This window comes from Protopterus annectens, chromosome 1.part1 (genome assembly GCF_019279795.1).
Source record: "Protopterus annectens isolate FY-2018-M chromosome 1.part1, PAN1.0, whole genome shotgun sequence".
NCBI lineage: Eukaryota > Metazoa > Chordata > Ceratodontiformes > Protopteridae > Protopterus > Protopterus annectens.
This window is the reverse complement of record NC_056726.1, coordinates 1803580610-1803601842: the sequence shown is the minus strand read 5'-3', so window position 1 is coordinate 1803601842 and position 21233 is coordinate 1803580610.

The following is a 21233-nucleotide window of genomic DNA, read 5'->3' as shown; positions in this document are numbered from 1 at the left end:
AAAACACAACTGTTATGAGGTGATAACTATAGGGAAAGTATCACAGAATGTTCACATAATGTATGGAAGATGCTAGAATAATGGGGTGGGGGGTGGGAGCATGGGCAGCATGGAATGTGCAAAGCCCGAAACATAGCCGTGTGCACATACTATCCCTGGCTGAAAACAAAAATGGGTGGCTACAAACCTGCCCATACACCACAATAGGAGTAATGTCCTGACTTATGACCCCTGCCTCTGGGTAACCTGTATGAATCTGTACAGCTGTGAGGTATTACCACAGCAAGATAAGGCCATACTGTCACGTCGATGGATGTACAAGTATGGGATCCTCTGCCATCACTGTACTAAGGTGCTGAACTGGATACACAGACCCAGAAACAACTGTCTGCAGCTCCCCCTCCAGAATGGCATAACTTTCCAGGAATATGTAGGCGTTTGACCACAATACTGGACACAGCTGCACTCACCCTGTGTTCCCCAGGACATCACTGTGAGCAAAAATGTCTACCTGACAGTACTTGAGGACATAAAACATCACAGTGTATAACAGTACACATGTCTGAGTATCTCTGCTAACACCAGTACCATGTAGCAAAAGCAGCACAGACACAATCACCTACAGTACACACTATCCCTTGCACAGTTTGATCCCATATTGCCAACTGATCTGCAGATATCCTGCAGAAACAGTTTGCTAGCTGTAGGTGCAGAACACAAAGGTCTGCACTGGAGTACAATTTACCTGGAATGGATCCACACATTCAATACAGAAGGGCATACTGGGCATGCTCACACACACAGATAAATGAAGGCAGTGCCAGACAACATACTGAAAGTTCATACTAGGCATGCTCACACACTTAAATGAAACCCATGTCTGCCAACAACAGTGGACCATACATATCTGACAGTTGCAGATGTGAGTGCATACACTCCTCAGTATGCACCAGTTATGCTTTGCACACACATTGGATAGGTATACACACATATATCCAAGGACAACACATTATAATACGCCAAAAGTACACATACATAGATGTGTGGAAGAGAGTGACCGTGACAAAGAGCCTTCCATCATGAGGCCTGTCCCACCCAGCACACAGCCAAATGGCTACAACCACATGATGTGTAAATGTCACTCACTGTAGAAATTAGCCACTGGTATCTCTCAGCATTAAAGACTCTGTGGTGCTAGTGCTAGCTGTGCAACATGACTGTAAAAGGCAGTAGTCATCTAGCAGTTGTATACACATACCTGCAGAATATAAACCTGTGTGTGCCTGAGTGTGTTGTGTCTACCTCTAGATGAATGGGTTATGGCCCATGCACACACACTGCCCTCCCCATAGCCTTACTATGGCAAGCCTGCTGATGTCTGTCACTGTGAAATACACCTTTGGGGAAGGAATAGCCCAGTAATCTCTGTGGTGCATCTTTTTACTGTGTAATGCTGTAATGTGATAAACTAGTTAGATAGGAGTTTTAATCCCAGACATGACAATTGTGTGTGTGTCTCTGTGTAGGGATAAATGTTTTTTAGGCTAGTCACACATACTACAATTCAAATGCCCTACTTTGGCAAGTCTGCTGATGTCATTCATTTTGAAATACACCTTTGGAGGAAGGAGTAGTCCGTTAATCTCTGTGGTGGGTCCTATAACAGCGTAATGCTGAATTGTGATATAGTAGTTCAGTAGGGGTTCTTTTCCCAGACATGGCAAGTGTGGATGTTTGTGTGTTTGTTTGTCTGTGTAGGGTGCAATGCTTTTGAGGCCATTCACAGTCACTACAACCTCCATTGCCCTACATTGGCAAGCCTGCTGATGTCATCCCCAGTGAAATACACCTTTGGGGAAGGAGTACTCCAGTAATCTCCATGGTGTGTCCTATATCAGTGTAATGCTGTAGTGTAATAAACTAGTTAGGTGGGAGTTCTAATCCCAGACATGGAAACTGTGTGTGTGTGTGTGTGTGTGTGTGTGTGTGTGTGTGTGTGTGTGTGTGTGTGTGTGTGTGTGTGCCTCTGTCTATGTAGGGAGCAATGCTTTTTAGGCTAGTCACACTCACTACAATTCAAATGCCATACTTTGGCAAGCCTGCTGATGTCATTCACTTTGAAGTACACCTTTGGGAAAGAAATAGCCCAGTAATCTCTGTGGTGTGTCCTATAACTGCATAATGATGTAGTATGATACATTAGGTAGGAGTTCTAATCCCAGACATGGCAACTGTGTGTGTTTGTGCGTGTATGTTTCTGTCTCTGTAGAGAGCAATGCTTTTTAGCCTAGTCACATTCACTAAAATTTAAGTGCCCTACTTTGGCAATCCTGATGATATCATTCACTTTGAAATACACCTTTGGGAAAGAAATAACCCAGTAATCTCTGTGGTGCATCCTATAACTGTGTAATGCTGTAGTGTGATAAACTAATTAGGTAGGAGTTCTAATCCCAGACATGGCAACTGTGTGTGTGTGTGTGTGTGTGTGTGTGTGTGTGTGTCTCTGTCTCTGTAGGGAGCAATGATTTTTAGGGTAGACACACTCACTACAATTTAAATGCCCTACTTTGGCAAGCCTGCTGATGTCAGTCACTTTGAAATACACCTTTGGAAAAAGAATAGCACATTAATCTCTGCGGCACGTCCTGTAACTGTGTAATGCTGTAGTGTGCTGAACTAGTTAGGTAGGAGTTCTAATCCCAGACATGGCAATTGTGTGTGCGTGTCTCTGTCTGTGTAGGGAGCAATGTTTTTAGACTAGTCACACTCACTACAATTCAAATGCCCTACTTTGGCATGCCTGCTGATGTCAGTCACTTTGAAATACACCTTTGGAAAAGGAATAGCCCAGTGATCTTTGTGGTGCATCCTATAACTGTGTAATACCGTAGTGTGATAAACTAGTTAGGTAGGAGTTCTAATCCCAGACATGGCACCTGTGTGTGTGTGTGTGTGTGTGTGTGTGTGTGTGTGTGTGTGTGTGTTTGTGTGCCTCTGTCTGTGTAGGGATCAATGCTTTTTAGGATAGTCACACTCACTACAATTCAAATGCCCTACTTTGGTAAGCCTGCTGATGTCATTCACTTTGAAGTACACCTTTGGGGAAGGAGTAGTCCATTAATCTCTATGGTGCATCCTATAACAGCGCAATGCTGTAGTGTGATTAGTAGTTCGTAGGGGTTCTATTCCCAGACATGGTAAGTGTGGATGTTTGTGTATGTGTTTGTCTGTGTAGGATGCAACGCTTTTGAGGACATTCACAGTCACTACAACCTCCATTGACCTGCTTTGGCAAACCTGCTGATGTCATTCCCAGTGAAATACACCTTTGGGAAGGAGTAGCCCAGTAATCTCCGTAGTGCGTCCTATAACTGCGTAATGCTGTAGTGTGATTTAGTAGTTTGGTAGGGGTTCTATTCCCAGACATGGCAAGTGTGGATGTTTGTGTGTGTTTGTTTGTGTAGGGCGCAATGCTTTTGAGGCCATTCACAGTCACTACAGCCTCCATTGCCCTACTTTGGCAAGCTTGCTGATGTCATTCCCAGTGAAATACACCTTTGGAGAAGGAGTACTCCAGTAATCTCCATGGCGTGTCCTATAACAGCGTAATGCTGTAGTGTGATATAGTAATTTGCTATGGGTTCTATTCCCAGAACCAGTGAAATACACCTTTGGAGAAGGAGTACTCCAGTAATCTCCGTAGCGCGTCCTATAACTGCATAATGCTGTAGTGTGATATAGTAATTTGCTATGGGTTCTAGTCCCAGACATGGCAAATGTGGATGTTTGTGTGGATGTTTGTCTGTGTAGGATGCAATGCGTTTGAGGCCATTCACAGTCACTACAACCTCCGTTGACCTTCTTTGGCAAGCCTGCTGATGTCATTCCCAGTGAAATACACGTTAGTCCAGTACTCTCCGTGACACATCCTATAACTGTGTAATGCTGTAGTGTGATAAACTAGTTAGGTAAGAGTTCTAATCCCAGACATGGCAAGTGTGTGTGTTTCTGTCTGTGTTTGTCATTCATATCCTGTGTGGAGGTGGCTGTGAGTGTGTAACAACTGGACTCATTGTGAAGTGGGTTTTGCAATTTTTTTATATGGTGCCCCTATTATATGTCACAATATCCACCTTACAAGGATAACAGATGTAAAGTAAGCTACCCTTGCATTACCCAGAGAACACTCTCAACCCATGTCTCATACACAAACACATAAGAAACTGTCGCTCTAGGATATTTTTAAATGTCAGGCCCCTCCTATAAACAATCTTTGGATTAATACCTAATCTGTTGGTCAAATCTGTTTCCATTTTTATAATGTTCCAGTTTTTGTTTATAATATCACTTATAATTTTGTCATTATCATGTTAAGTTGTAACAAAGGGGCAAACCATTCTTGCATTCCTATTATCTCCACCATCTGGACCATCATTTGTGTCATTAACAGGAATATTATTGTTAATATTCATAATAACATGGTTAATGTTCTCTACAGTTACCATCTCCTGGCTCTCATGATATTCCCAAAGCAATGGAACATACATGCCTTGATTACGTTTCCAGATGACTTCATTATGTATTTGATTTACCATTCTTCTGGGATAACCCCTATTGTAAAACATATTTGATATATGGGTACACTCCCTTAAGAAATCATCATGATTTGAGACCATACGAGCTGCCCAAACTATTTGACCCTTCACAACACCCCTCTTAACATGGGTGGGATGGTTGCTGGAATAATGTAGGTATGTATTGGAAAATGTTGGTTTTCTATAAATATTTGACTTCAGCCCATCCATGTTACTTGAAATTAAGACAACTAAATATGCCACACTGTCACAACTAACAACATGAGTAAATTAAAAAAAAATGGTTGTCTGATTGATATATTCAATAAATGTATTGATTTCTGCCATTGGGCCTTTTCCAAGCAACAAACAAATCATCCAGGTACCTACCATACATGCTAATATAGGAGTAAAATGGACTTGTGTATAGGAATACTCTTTCCCCCATGCCATGACAATATTAGCAAACAGGGGGCCACAGGCTGACCCCATGGCTACCCCTTCCATTTGTCTGTAATAATGTCCTTCAAAATGTATATAACTGAAACTTAAAACCATATCTAATAGCTGATTGTAAACATTAATTTTGTCTTGGTGTAACTTCATTGCTTCATACAAATATAAACAAAACCAGTACTTCCCTTGCTCATGAGGAGTACTACTAATTAAATCTCTTACATTGATGGTTATGAATACACCATCAAGGAAGGGATTCAATTTGTTACAAAATTGTAAGAAACTGCCAAGAATCATGGCACAGATTGGGAATATTGTTCACTACAACTTTAAGTTGTTTATCCAGGAATCTAGCTGTATAACTGGTCTTAGATATCCTGGAATCCACAATAGGCCCTAAAGGTGGATCTCCTATATCCTTGTGTATCTTAGGGACCGCGAAAGTTACCGGGATCCTAGGCCAAACAGTTGTCATATAATTATATTCCTGTATGGTAATCTGTTCCTGTGTAAGCATATCCATTAATTCCCAATCTATTCTTTTATACCCAAGATGTATTTCATTAATAGAAACCTCTTCATAGGTACCACTATACAGCATGTTAAACATTTTTTGAATGTAGTCATCTTGTTCATAATTACCATGCCACCACCTTTGTCTGGATGCATAAACCTTAGATCACCATAAGATCTAAGACACTCTAATACAATTTTATCAATATCAGCCATATTGTTAGCATATTCAAACTGTAGAAAAATTGTCTAAAATCTTTTTCACAAGCTTTTTCAAATATGTTTAATACAGTGTGTACTTCAGGGTTAAAAACTCTTGGACTCTAATACTTGTTTCACCATTACCAATCATTTCACTTCCATTATTAAATACCACATTTAGGTTCAAGTTTCTAACATACATTTTCAAATCCAAAATTAACTTCACTAGGTCCACAGATTTAGTAGGAATAAAGGTGTATCCTTTACTAAATAAGTTAGCACACTCTTCACCAAGAGCAGTGGTACTGTAATTGTAAATTTTAAAGTTGTGTGCAGTGTTTTCAATGATTTTACAGTCAGAGTCACTAACCACCACTAGTAATGATTGTTCCTGTTCCCATTCCTCTGCTGGTTGTATGTCCAGTGATTGGTTTGGGGATATGGTCCCTGGTTCTGTTGCCTCCGGTTCTGTAACCTTTCCACTCTCCATACCTCCAGCTGGTCTAAAGGGATGACTTCCCCATCAGATTCTTTGCCAGTTTCATCATGTCCTAGTTGTTGTCCTAGCTGTTGTCCTAGTTGCTATGTTGGTAGTACCCTGCATATTGCCCACAGATAGTAACCATGGTATGATTGCAGTGGACTACAGAGGGCATGACACCTTGTCCATCAGTACAATAGGCACGTAATCACAGATAGTGCGCCTTCACTATGTTCCCCACTGGATGCCTGCAACAACTGTGGTGACATCAAATGTGACCCACAAAGGACATACCATGCCTTAAACACATGCCCTGTATGGACAGATGCCACTGACGCCAGGGAATACCTGTATCATACTATCAATGTAGGTGCAGGGTCAACCTGCTGTCCATTACCAGTTCCTGCCACATGAGGCCAGGACTGGCACATCTGATGATAATCTGTGTGCACAACATGGGCCGGACACCCCAGGTACAGTTCCACATGTCACTGTACATGCATGTGGGACGTGAGCATATCCCAGACACCGTCCATGTCATAGACTATAGAACACATACATGGCTAGCATTGCACAGCACTGGCCACACACAATATTAACCCAGGTGACTGGATGGTGAGTACAATACCCACCTATGTGGGCCAATCCAGACACTACACCACTGAGCCACACTGCAGACCATTGTCATGTGGCCTGATGCCAAGTTATACCCTTCACCTAGCCTTGTATAGCCTTCTGGCATAGTCAACCGCTACACACCCATAAAGCAATGCACCCATGGATGTCAGTACTGTCACCCTGTGTCTGTGTGTGTGGTGTATGATGCTTGCGACCACATTTACACTCACTATGACTCCCATTGGCATACTGAAGCATGCTGTCTGATGTCAGACACCTTCACATACCCTTTACCCATATAACCTCCGGATAACCCCTGTGGTGTATGTGATACCTGTGCATTACTGTTTTGTGGCAAACTAACTAGTTAGGAAGTGTATTCCTGACCCTGCCAAGTGTGTCAATCTGTGTGAGTCCCTGAGAGAGTAGGCTGTGTTGACAGTGACACCTGTTCATGTGGACAGGCATGTGTACTACACCTACCATATCGCTACTATATCACTGCTGCAGATGTCACTCACCATCACATATATGTTTGGACAGCTCCACAACATGTAAGCTATGTGGTGCATACAATAACTGCATAGGCATGTGATAGCAATACATAGTCAGGGGTTTGAAACCCTGTACTGGTAGGTGTGTGACACAAACATGCTTAGGTTTTACTCCCCCCACCCCCTCCCTGACTTACTTTGTCTCTGTCTGTCTCTCTCAATCCCCCTCTGGTGGATGTGGAGAAGTACAACTGCTTTGCTTAGGCAGCAGATTGTGTTTTGTAAGTGATGCTCATGATCAGCTGATGGCCTCTGCATGAATTGCAGTTCTTCCTCTAGCTAATTGCATGTGGAACAGGTGTGGTAACATTCCCATAGCCAATTGCATGGAAACACACTCCAATATCTAGGAACATTATGTTGGTGTTGGGCATTTTCATTCACTGTGAGCAGGACCTAGATCTAGTGTTTGGCAAACAGCATCATAGATGGTTTTGGGATTTACCTCTAACAACATACACTGTGGAAACAGGCCAGCAGACAGGAGGGAGATGTGCCAGACATGACTACAGAATGTAAGTGTTGTCATTCTGCATTTGGAGTAATGTTGGTTTAACAGGTTGTGTCTGGATATGGCTGGTCTACATGTTTTAATACCTGTCATGACAGTGCTATGTTTTTGATGAAACTCCCATCTGTAGGGTCATCTGCAGACTGGACAGTGTGTGGAGCCTTTTGTTTCTTGTGTTACTCACAGAACACCTATCTGAGAACTGCAGAAGCATAGTGTGAGGATTGCAATCAGTACATGGTGACAACCATGAGAGTTACTGACTTCATATCCCTCATAGGACATATGTCACAACAAACCCTTGTGCAACAGTAAATGTATGAGGTTATCACAGCAACATGCCAATATTGGGCCAGTGTTCATAGCTCCAGCCACAAGTCTGTCAACCTTTGTACATATGCCATGCAGTAAGAGGTGCATATGTTCTGTACACCATTATTTATTGACATCATACATGATAACAAACCAGTCAGATATCAGACTGCTAGACATGTTATGTATAGTAGGGGTTGTTTCTGAGGACATAACTTGGGCATTCTGTGGTTGCGTGTACAGTACTGGGTTCTGTGTACTTAGGGTGATTGTCAACAGTATGTGTATTGCGCATACATACCTTGGGCTGTGCACAGACTGTGGTAGATGCCATTGTTCTTGGTCTTGTTCTATCTGGTATTACATGCTGCTCCAATGTATGGTACCCTATTGGCTCACATGTCTATATGATGTATGTATGTACAAATGTGTCCCATACCACAGACATTGGACCACACTGTGTCATGACCCAGTGTATGTAAGGTTATTGTGTGAGTGGCACATATGAGGATGGTGTTTATCAGGCATCCATATAGTGTCATATTAAGCTTGTGTACCATATGTGGCTGTGGCTGTGTTTACATTGGTTGTGGGTATGCACTTTCTCACAGGTGTCTGTTACTCTGTGCTATGCATGTAGAGCCTACTATAATCATAGGTACATGTGTATTCCCCCATACAAAATGTAGTGCAGTGTTGTGGCAGTCTGCCTGCAGTTTGCACAGTGCTTTGTGACATGCCTAGCAGCTATGTGTAATTACCCAGTGTGGTGTTATTTCCAGTTATTTGCAAGACATACTGCTGCCAGGCCACCATAACTGTTGTGTATTTCTGACAAAGCAGTGGTATTCTGTAAATATGTATGCCACTAACTACTGGGTAGTATGTGGCCATGTGACCTCTGCACCACCAGGTATTATGTGTCAGGACAGACTGGCATGTGTGCATGCATAAACTGTGTGGGTATATGTAGTCCAGTATTTACGTGATATACCCATGTACATGGATATTAACATCCACATTGGGAGGCGTGGTCCACATGTCTCACATGAAGGGGATATGTGTACACCTCTGGACTGACCACAGAGTGACAGACTGTCCACATGTATTGGTCATATTTCTGCTGTACTCCACAGGATCATTACTGTGCTAGCAGTGGTACTGTACTATGATGCCATTAGGATGTATGTCAGTAGCCAATGGCGCACATGCCAAAGGCAGATGTGACCTCCCACACACATGTCTGTTAAGACAACCCCTATTACAGTAGCAACAGTCTACATATATACCTGCAATACATACATGACATCCCCTTGCACTAAGAGGTTGGAATTATTGGTGCTGAGGTAGGACTCCACTCCATGTTCTGGACATATGGTAAACATATATGTATATTTTATCCATATATTTATATAGATATATACACATATACATATCTACATGCATATATGGCTATATATATATATATATATATATATATATATATATATATATATATACATACATACATACATATAAACACTCAAATATATACATATACACAGCAATATATGTCTACACATACACAGCTATAGATACATATGCACATATAATTATGGATATCTACATATATAGCGACATAAATAGGTATATCTGACTAGATATGTATGCACATGTAGTTATAGATATCTACATATATATCAACATAAATAGGTTTATCTGTACACACAGGATGTGCATACATATATAGTGATATATATATATATATATATATATATATATATATATATATGTGTGTGTGTGTGTGTGTATATACAAAGAGATCTACAAATGGCCATATATATGATGCACTATACAGATGTGTAGACAGACATATGTATGAATATACATGTGTATGTACATGTAGACATATATCAACATATGTATATGTATATATCCATATTCCTGTCATGTGTAAACATCACGGTTGTGTATACCTTCCCAGAAATATCTGATATGTGTACATTATGATAGAACGACATAGGTGATGCAACAGTAATATGAATAACAAGTTCTACACAATTTTGGAAGTCAAGGCAATTGTTCAATACTAATCAATATGTGTAGTGACAGATATATTGGCAAAACAACAACTGTCTTCACAGTGGTCATGGCATAGTGGTTAACTGTTGTGACTGTAGTGTACAGGGTCCTGGGTTCAAGACCTGCAAGGGCTGTTTATTTTGTTGCTGGGCAGAACAAGGGCTGTTAGATACAGAGTGGTTAAGGCAGTTTTGAGCAGCTTTAAGTGGGTTTGCGCGGGTTTGCTTGAAGCTAAATGGGACTAAGGTACAGTTAAACTTATGGGCGCTTACACCATGTAGGCTTCTTTTACCAGTGTGCAAATCTGCTTAGCTGTTATATTGCAGCAATGCTGACACCTGCTAAGCATGGCTTAGCCCTGGTAACCAGTTTTCACCACCCAGTGTGATAACATAGCAGGGTAATGACATCTGTAAAAAGTGTATGTAATGCCATGTACAATACATGCATCTATGTGCTGTCATTACAGTAGCAAGGGGTGTGAGTGCCATGTCTGGGACACACAAGTATATGAGACCTGTACAGCACTGTTATTCATGTGAGTAACCCAGGGTATGTGCTGTCACACTGGCATGTAGTGTATCATGGTGGTACTACTGTTGACAGTGCTTTCCCAGGCAAGAATACAGGGCTAAATGTAGTACTGATAACAAGCACACCTGCAGGCATAGCTGTACTCTGAGGCCTCACTGTTGTGTTCCTGGTGTGTGAGCTGTGTAACAGTAAATATCCCCTACTGGATAATGATCCGACATGTGAAATGTAACTGTAGACTATCGTCTGTTCAGCACATGTTAGTGAGGGCTTCCAACATGTAGTAATGGCATACATATTGTTGTCAAACATGTAGCTGTCAACACATTCATCCTACTGCTTAGCTACTTGCCAAGCTGATGTCTGTCAGTCCCTGTACAGATGTGCACATGGCAGGTATCCAGCTGGGATACGTACAGGCAACCTATGCTTGATTGACACTGAAATGTCTGCCCAGCTCAGACCTCTCAACTCTCCCTGATCTTCAGGGATGTCCCTGATTTAGACTGCAGTTGTAGGTCTGTCCCTCTTAATCCCTCTCAAAACTGGTGACTGCTGAAGAAAAGGTGATGAGTTGCCCTTAATAAATAATGATAGTAATCCAGAGTTATAGACGTTTTATGTCAGAAAATCTACATTAATCCGCATTCTCTTAATCTGCAAATGTTTCAAGCTAATAGTACAAATATTTAAAAAATGTCGCTGATTGTCCCTGATTATTTGAGGATTTGTCCCTGATTCTTTTGAGATTTGTCTCTGATCGGTTGAGTGCTATGGCCCAGCTGTGTAATAACTGGCACATATAGGAGAAAACTCCCTGTACACACCACATGCCATGGGTACCTCCACTACACTACTACAGTCAACAGAACATGCATGGGTACAGGTCTCCATCGCAGACACTAGCCATGTGTTGTAATACATGTTGAATACATGTCAAGTGGATCACCTCAGTGGCCATGTGCAGGAGGCATCCAGAGGATTGGCTGATGCATGTCACTCTCACCCTGAGGGTCACCACAGTGGTGTCTGTTGATAGAGTCCCTGCTGGCACATGGCAAGTGGCATGATACCACTGTACACACATCCCCTACACAACCCATCTCTCCATGGACAAGAGCCAGGTACACAGCTATGACCACCTGCAGCAATGCACCCCATTGCTGACACATGTATACATGTGCATTACTGCATTACTGCCCTTAATAAATAATGATAGTAATCCAGAGTTATAGACATTTTATGTCAGAAAATCTACATTAATCCGCATTCTCTTAATCTGCAAATGTTTCAAGCTAATAGTACAAATATTTAAAAAATGTCGCTGATTGTCCCTGATTATTTGAGGATTTGTCCCTGAATCTTTTGAGATTTGTCTCTGATCGGTTGAGTGCTATGGCCCAGCTGTGTAATAACTGGCACATATAGGAGAAAACTCCCTGTACACACCACATGCCATGGGTACCTCCACTACACTACTACAGTCAACAGAACATGCATGGGTACAGGTCTCCATCGCAGACACTAGCTATGTGTTGTAATACATGTTGAATACATGTCAAGTGGATCACCTCAGTGGCCATGTGCAGGAGGCATCCAGAGGATTGGCTGATGCATGTCACTCTCACCCTGAGGGTCACCACAGTGGTGTCTGTTGATAGAGTCCCTGCTGGCACATGGCAAGTGGCATGATACCACTGTACACACATCCCCTACACAACCCATCTCTCCATGGACAAGAGCCAGGTACACAGCTATGACCACCTGCAGCAATGCACCCCATTGCTGACACATGTATACATGTGCATTACTGAGGATAGCAGTGTCTGTGTGTTAGTACACCTGTAGTTGTGAATTCCATGAGGGCCTTCACAACCACTGCAACACCCATTGTCATAGTCAGATGTGGCTGCTGCTGTATCGGACATTACATGTACCCTGTTTATGCTCCTCTCTCTACTGGATAGATGAGCCTTGCAGTACCAGCACAACAGTGTTGTACAAATGGGTTAATAGGTATGGGATATCTATTGAGTTCTGGCAAGTATGTGTATGTGAGCATGTCTGTATATCTGTAGGGTACAGCATTCCAAAGCCACATACTGCTATTACAATACACATTGCTACACAGTAGTACAGATAGTGTTGTTACTGCCCATAGGTGAGGCATGATAATGCAACACCCTACTATGCCTATGGCATGTGCATTAGGTGCATATCCCTGTAGTACCACTGTTGTGATATACAATGGGTTGTATCACAGTCGTGCGCAATGTGTGATGGTGGGTATGTCAGAGTGTCATCATGGGTTCCATTGAGTACAATATCCACTGGGGGATGTGGGTGCTGTGTACACTGACATTACACCATGGTACACTGGGTATATGTCCCATGTAGCAGTTTATGGTGACCACTGTCACCAACCATACAGGTAACTGATGCCACAATCCAGCCCATTTATGCATGTGCTGTGTGCAGCCTACCTGTAACACATTGGACACATGGACAAGTTAGTTACTACCGATAGGCTCAGGTCTCTCAGATGTGTGTCTGCCTGTTATGTGTCTGTTAATGTGTATATGATTGTATGTCACACTATGTATTGTCCATATGCAACCATTACATCCCCCATTACCATACTGCACATGTCTTGGGATGTTCTGCATGTAACATGTAACCTGGAACACACCTGACCCTAAATGCTGTGTGTTGTGTGCAGTGAAAGCCACACAGTTCAGTAGCACTACATACCTAGGTAGGCGTCTAGTCCCAGTGTTGCCAAGTAAGTGTGTGCGTGTATGTGGATGGGTCTACATCAGGTTGCAGATTATACATGTCCCAGTGGGTCACCTGTTCATGTGGCACAGGCAATAACTGTTATACAAACCTGTGACATGTTTTCAACTGTACCCTGGATATGTCACAGCCATGGTGTCATCACAGTGCCATACCCCTTGTGGAATATGACTGAAGACCATTCTCCTGCTGACACATGTACACCTGCAGCATAAATGGATAACATTATGGAGACCACAATCACCCAGTGTTACTAGCAGCTATAATGCATCATTGATGGATGGCTACACTACCTGAAATGTATGCATTAAACATTACTCCTGACAACATGTTACACTGCAATACATTGGTACGCTGTAGTACAGTCACCATATGCATCAAAAGCATATTTGCCTGTCCCTGCATCAATGTTATGGATGACAGGGATGTGGCACAGGTATCATCATATGCACAGGGTGTGTTGTTGGTTTGCCAGAGACCGAATGTGGGCCATACATTTGCCATCATGTGTGTGGGTGAGGGGTGTAATTAGTTGAACTAGGCATGGTGATGTGGTGTGTGTAGGTATGGAGTTGACCTAGGTGTGTTTGTATAGTGTGTGGGTATGCATGCACACAGTTCTGCCATGTGGCTGCCCTATACAGGTGTTTATGGACAGCTACAGACCATACCTGGCAGGGTGTGCAGTTCACCATCTCCGGCCACAGACATGCGGACTGTGCCTGCTAGGGGTTCCATGGGCATATCCAGGTACATGCCTCAATGTGCTACTCTCCCCTGATGATGACAGATATCCACTTGAACCAGGTCCCTCCTGGGACTGGCCAGGACCATGTGCTTGTGACCTGCTGTGGTGTGGTATGGACAGTGCCCCCCTGCAGTCCTGGGGCTGGTATTGCCACTATGGGAGTGCCTTTGTGTCCTAGCACGTCCACGTTGACTGCCAGCTGTTGGTGTTGCTGGCCTATGTCCACGCAGCCATCACCGCACTCCCACCACATGTTCAAGCACAGACAAACCATGGTGGATGAGGCCCATCATCTCATCAAACCATCTATCCATGACCTTGATATGAGCACAGAGGGCACCAGACAGTTCATGGAAGTTGTCACTTGCAGATGTGAGAGCAGCCCTCTGCAGCCTCAGGCCCGTCTGGTGCACAGTTCCATATGTGCCTGCACCCCCATGACAACCTGAAACATGGGCCTGGTGGTACCAGTTGTGGCGCTTCTGCCAGTGGCATGATGACCAGTGGCCCTACCATGAGCACCCTGGAACATCTGCCTATGTGGTGCCTGCCAGACATCCGGCTATGCCTGCTGTGACCAGACACAGTAGGCATGGAAACCACACTCTCCTGTGCACTGCCATCAACTGCAAACTGTCCCTCTGCTATGGCTACTGGTGATGGGGTATGTATAGGCACTGAAACTGTGTGCGGGGTTGGGGTGGCTAAGAGAGGGATGTCAAGTGATGGCACTGTTTTGGCCCCTGACAACCCCACCTGTGCATCAACATTACTATCATCATCTTTGGTGTCTGTATAGACACCAACATCAGATTGCATGCAGGAGGGACCCTGACCCACCTCGCCACCTGTGGGGGAAAACAAGAAACGCACTTTAAGACCTGTACAGCATTGCATAACAGTACACACATACACAGACACACACACACGCACACACGCACACACGCACACACACACACACACACACACACACACACACACACACACACACACACACACACACACACACATTCCATCTAAATACCTACCTGTCCATGATTTTACAGACAATTCCACGTTTATTCCCATAAGTTCCCGATCCTGCATCAGACTTGATAAAATACACACATTAATACCACTCATTAATATATCATTCCTGTAAATGCCTAGACAAGTGATCATAACACAAGACCTGTTACTCCATTACCTGTTTGACATGAGTGGAGTAGGTTTTGCATGGCCTCACTGCTGTCATTCAGTGTTCACCCTGTGTATGTCTGGACATCGTGAGCATGGCCCCCATATGTGAAGGGCTACTACGTTCACTCCATAATGTCACTCACTGGAGTGTCATGTGTAAGTATTGCTCAGTACATGCCAGATATGCTGTTCAATCAACCTATCATGTGACAACTGTAATATATGGATTCACTCCCTGGTCTTGTCTAGTAATTCCCCAGTGCATCTGTAGTGCTGCATACGTGGGTTGTCATTCACCTCTCTGCTGAATGTGATATTAAGAGTATACCTGGTGTCTACTTTCCCTCCCAATGCATGTTCTATGCTACAGACCTTATTATACTATCAGCTGTTCTGTGATTACATATCAGACAGGTATTCCCGGTGTGTCATGTGTCAGTTCTTGTTCATGTACTGCATGACCCCAAAGGGAAGTACTTGTGTATGAACAACCCCACAATCACACATGTGCATACATGGATACCCACACAAACATACACACAAGCACACACACATCCTACATGCATCAACCTCCCTCCACTTCACGAGCTTGAACCTACAGACAAAATAACCACACACACACACACACACACACACACACACACACACACACACACACACACACACGCACACACACACACACACACACACACACACACACACACACACACAAACACAGGGGAGGTTGCACAAAGATAGTACACACAGACCTCCCATTACCCATCTGTCAACATGTATAACATATGGTACACAACAGCATGCAGTGCAGCTATAGTCAATCCATGCTAGCAACAGTATACATGTGTATGATGCATGGGCTGTGTTAGTAGATGATGCCCCTTCCCCTGGAAACCACTGCACCCATGTACACATTATTGCTGTGCACCTGTTCTGCACCCTGCCATGTACCATGTGCCAAACCTCACAGGTGTGCAACCCATTGCTGAATGTGTAGTACTGTGTCAATTATGTCAGCTCTAAAGCTAACATCCCCTATCTTTTTCAGCAACACATACCTGGGATGATATGTGGACAGAAGTCATTTGTGAATGCCTGATGTCTGGTTTACAGATCTCAACATCAGCGGACCATGTATGACCAATCCAATACTATTACACTGACAACTGTCAGACCATACCATGGCTATGGGGAGTGTACACACCCTTATTGATATGATGCACCCTTCCTTGATCTGCCATGGGACCACATCACTGCATATATTAACAGTACATGAGCCTGATATGTAAAATATGTCCTGTACATTCACATGCAGTGTCTACGAAATGTGTTAGGTGTGCAGATGCTGACCAGGATGCATACACTCCATGTGTGTATATGTGTGCACACCCTTATCATTTGTTGCACCTAGTGTTATGTGTACTACAGCAGTCATTATTCCTGGCAGGGGTATACTAGCACGGGCCATCTGCATTTGACAGTGTATGGTCAGTCTGTCCTACACATGTCCCCCAACTCTGCATGATTGCAAGGTCTCCTCATTTGCACATCCCTTGGTGTTCACACACTGCCATCACTATTGCTGTGGGGGTTGGGGGTAGGGTTACATCTGCAACAGTTCCTGAACCTGACTGTGTGCAGATACAGCCATTCTTAGCATCCTTAGGATCCCTGCTGTAGTGCACTGATGTGTCATGCTGACACCCCCTCCCCAACGTCAGCCTTTTTGCAGATGCTTGACAAGTATGACCTACATGTGTGTCAGTTTGCAGTGTCCCATACACTGAACACCACGTGTTACAGCCTAGTCCCAGCTAATAATGTGGACCACAGTATTACGTTATTCCATAGTGTAGATCTGTAACAGTTGCCATTGTAATATTGGTATATACATTCTTGTTACATTGTATAAGGGTGATGTTTCACACATGTCCCTACTGTAGGCCATGTGTCCCACCATTATGTTAATCCCTGTGGACACATTACACAATGACAGGATGTTAGTTATCTTGCAGGTGTCTGACATACCCTTCCAATACCCCATCATGGTCACCACTGTGATGCAGTGCATTTAACAGCAACAATACGTGAACATGTACAGCATGCATTATGGGTAGGTGTGTTAGATGTGTGCATGGAATATACCATAGCCATTACATGCCCTGTGTACTGGCAAGCATCAACATAAACCATACTCACCAGCTACAGGCTGCTGCCTTGGTGGTATACCAGAGGGACCTACAGAAGAGTGTGAGAGATGCAATGTCAGTGGCCACAGCTGTGAAAATGCTACAGGGTGGGTGCAGCATTACAGTATATCAACAGTATAAGTCCACAATACTACCACTTATGCACATCTGTTTATTACTACTATGCAGCAACAAACTATATATATGACATTTCAGATATGCATGATCTACCTGTACAGATGCGGATGCATATGCTACAGTGGTCTACTGATGTGCCCTGTGACCTTACCTCCACACTCCTCAGCCAGTGTGTGGGTAGCACCCACCGCCCCAATGGTGTCTGGCAGTTATTGGTTGTGTGGATGGGCAGGTGCCACAAGGCTGGTGAGGAGCTCCTCAACACGTGTCGGGGGGATGTATGGCATGACCCCCCCATTGCGAGGTGATCCCCCTGGACTGCAGCAGCATGCCGACCCATATTGTGAAGCAAGTCAGAACAATGATGCCGGACCTGCTCATAACTGCGGTTATGCAGTACGACATCATTGACCCTCTGGACTAGGTCATTCCACAGGGCAGTCCACTCCTACTGCTCATGGGCAGCCCCGCCAAACAGGACAGGGTAGTGCTGGATAAGATAGTTCAGCACAATGTTGTTTTCAGCTGCTGAATGTGCAGGTAGACGTCCATGGGTCATCTTGCCTGAAAAACATAAAGATGGAAATGGGTCTGAGCAACTCATACACCAAGGTTACCATAGTTCTTAATACACATCTCTGCCACCCCCCAACATATCAGCGAGAACAAACTGTTCACACAACTCAATAGGTATGGCTACAGCTTATCTACCAGTGGGACATATATTGTATTGTACCACACTTTGTGCTGTGTGTTTGAAGCCGTGTTCCCTGTGTGGACACTATCATTGCTGGCCTGTTATGGACTATTCACCTGCATGCCATTGTTAGGGCCACTATGGTTCCATATATGCATGTGGTATGCTTGCTATGTGATTGCTGCACATCTGACATTCTGTGTTATTGGGGATATCTATGCATGCTGTTGGACATGTTCCGGGATTGTGTAGACTATTACTACCCACATATGTTCTATAACAGTGACACAATAGCATGTTTAGGGAATATTTGCCAGCAGAACCACCTCTCCAACCTCATCTGGCCATGTTACCAGGCCACATCACATGTGGGACCCACCCTGGGGCCTCCTCATCTACTGGTCCAGCACTACCTTCAGGTGGAACCACCTCAGGGGATGTTGTCTCCCCCCGGGGGCACACACAGACAGGATCCTGTCACCCAAGGTCAGGTCCAGGGTCTGTTCCATAGCGAGCTCCACAGACACTTGTGGGATGTGCTACATCACCTTGAGGCACCCAGTAGACATTGACAGGGTCCACATGCTCCTCCTGCTCAGGCTCCAGGCCAGGCACCTTCAGGACCGTGGACTGCTATGGGTGGGAGGCTTGTTCCCATTGTTTCTATATGGGGGCCCATGGGGCTTCCACATCGCAGACCACACACACCATCCAGGGTGTTTACCCACCACATGTGTCATATACCACCTCTGTAGGCTGTCCTCTATATCTACCAACCCAGACCACCTCCACAAATATACCTGCCATCCTTCCCCATATTCCCATTCCCTACTTCACAGACAAGGGCAATGTAGTCCCAACAAGGGGTTCACATGTGACATACCCATTCATGTTGCACAGACTTACAGCTGTATATATCTGTGTGTATTGTTATGTGTGCTGTTCCCACGCACATAGCATGCAGCACTGTGGTGGTAATATAGGGGACATGTATTTACATACATATATGTGTGTGTGTTTGTATATATGTAGACATGCACACATATATATATATGTGTGTGTGTAGATATATATTATGTTGTATATATGTGTTTATATATATATATATATATATATATATATATATATATATATATATATATATATATATATATATATATATATATATATATATATATATATATATATATATATGTATATATATATATATATATATATATATATATATATATATATATATATATATATATATATATATATATATATATATATATATATATATATATTTTATATATATATATATATATATATATATATATATATACACACACACACACACACACACATGCACACACACACACACACACACACACACGCACGCACACACACACACACACACATATACATACCTGTATATCGGGTACATTTAGACATCAGGTCCACAATCTCAAAACTCATTTCTGCATAGCTGCACTGTTCTGCCTTGTTACAAAACAGACAGGTGCCACATATGGACACAGCCTAACATTAGGGGGTATATATAGGGCCAGATTGCAGGTAACCCTATTACACACCTATGGCATTTCAAGTAACCCTATTACACACCTATGGCATTTCACACACCTATGGCATGCTACAAAACATGTTAACCTGAATGTCCTGCAAGTGGTGGGCTCTGGAACCCATATGTCCATCATTATGCCATTACTTCCACCACCAGCTATTGGCCACAGTAATATACATCCTTTCCATTACACACCACACACTATATTGGCTTGCATCTTGTCAGTCGGTGCTGCTCTACACAGTTGACGGGTATGGCCCATTACCCACAGGGACAGACACTAATGTCCATAGCAGTTGTTCAACTGAAGATCATTATAACAGCAACACCTGATGGCACATGTATATCATTCCACACCATCTACCCCAGTATTATGGACCAAGTACTACAGTCAATTACATGCATGTATACTTCACATACCTGTTGATGGGATGAGGTCTGTTGTGGATAGTGTTCTTGGAGATATATATTTTTTTCATTCCTTAGCCTGCTTCCTTTGTTTTCTTTTTTTTTGGTGTGGTTGTGATTCTGGATCTGTTTTCTGTTTTCTGTTTGTTTTCTCTTTCTCTTTCTCTCTCTCTGTCTCTCTCTCTCTCTGTCTCTCTCTCTCTCCAGTAAATGGATTGAACTGCTTGGAATAGATTGCAGCATGGCTTTTGTGGGTGATGCACATAAGCAGGTGATGGCCTCTGCATCAGTCAGTGTCCTCCACTTGCTAACTGCATGCAGCATGCTGTGTAGTACTTCCAATTACCACTGTCATGGCAACCCACTACTATAAATCCCTACATAATGTGGGCATGGTCCCTTTACCTTTCCTGTATGGTGGACATCCTTCCTGTGTGTGGGCAGCAGTGTTACAGACAGCAGGTAGCAATACCTCTTACAAGAGAACTTGAACACTCAGGCCAGCTACATATTTGTATGAGGTTCCAGAACTACAAACAGAGTGTGACTATTGTTGTTGTATGCATTGTATAGCGCCAGTGTAACAGGGTTTGTGTGTACATACTAGTTTAACATGGACTGCAGTCTGTCTGCATAGCTTTCAACTGTGTGCCTATCCACTTGATGGCCAGAGCTATGCATGTTATGTTTTGCCTGTCC